This window comes from Galeopterus variegatus, unplaced genomic scaffold, assembly GCF_000696425.1.
Source record: "Galeopterus variegatus unplaced genomic scaffold, G_variegatus-3.0.2 Scaffold1910, whole genome shotgun sequence".
Classification (NCBI taxonomy): Eukaryota; Metazoa; Chordata; class Mammalia; order Dermoptera; family Cynocephalidae; genus Galeopterus; species Galeopterus variegatus.
The window spans coordinates 224,378-225,563 of record NW_007728021.1 but is presented as its reverse complement, the minus strand read 5'-3'; positions in this window follow the sequence as shown (position 1 = coordinate 225,563).

Sequence of the window (1,186 nt, the reverse complement as noted above, 5' to 3'; positions counted from 1 at the left end):
CCCTGACCACCATTTTTAATCCATTCACTGCTGCATGGTCCTAAAATCTAATCACCTCTTCAAGGCTCTACCTTTCAATTACCATAATAGGGTTTCCTACACTCTTAACTGTCACAGTGGGGGCTAAGTTTCTAATACATAAAACTTGGGGGGACACAATTTAAGCTTCAGTGAGTTTTGGGGGTGACATAATTCAATTCACTTCAGTCACTCACAGAGCTCCTCAAAGGAAGGAGCCCACCTCCCATTCTGCAGGTGTCTGGACGGGAACACCCTTGGCATTTCTCTCCTCTTGGAGCCTTGTACTGCTTGCCAGCTTGAAATAGGAGCTTGGTAGCCATCTGCAAACTTGAACACTCTGGGGGAAAGGAGTGCATTTTCAGAAGTGTAGGCACTGTCAGTAGAAATGTGTCCAAACACAGTTCAGAGCAGAAGTAGACAGTAGAAAAGATGTCACTAACTTCTCCTACCCTTCTAGGCTGGAATAGAATGGGCAGTGGCCACACTGGCAAATGCCATGTGCTTGGTGCCACTCAGACAGAATCATAAGCAGATGGCTCCTGGCCTGACCCATGACAGTGCTTCTTGGTAACGAGGTTCAGCCTTCCAAGGAGGCCTTTCAGGGTTATAACAGTGAAAGCTCTGTGAGGGCAAGGACCTCATCTGTCTTGGTCACCATCATATTCCTGCTGGCTAGTACCGCACCTGGTACGTGGTAGCCAGTGGTTAAGTATTTGTTGCTGAGTGAAGTCTTGAATCCAGACTCCTCCTTCTAGGCCCTGCTGGCCTGAGAGAGCATGAGATAGTCACAGGTTGTTTCACAGTTCAAACTTCTTTGTCAAGGAATTGGTCTGAGATCCTCTGAGAATATTCCCTGTCATACCGCATGTCCCAAGCCCTTTCCTCCCTCCCTGGGGGAGGGCAAGAATATGACCCCTGATTTTTTTTTTTNGATGCAGTCAGACTACAGCCACCATGCTGTGACCCCTTCTGCAGGGGGCTGACTCCGTCCTTTCCAGCTTGCCAGGTGATTGGCAATGTGGACACTCGTGTCACAGGCCAGCCAGGCTCTCAGAGCCTGCAGCATTCATTTTTTTCCCCAGGAGTGTGTCAGTGAACGTTTGGCAAGTGTGTCCAGTGTGCCAGGTTCTGCTAGGTGCTAGAATATAAAAACGAATACAGCTGA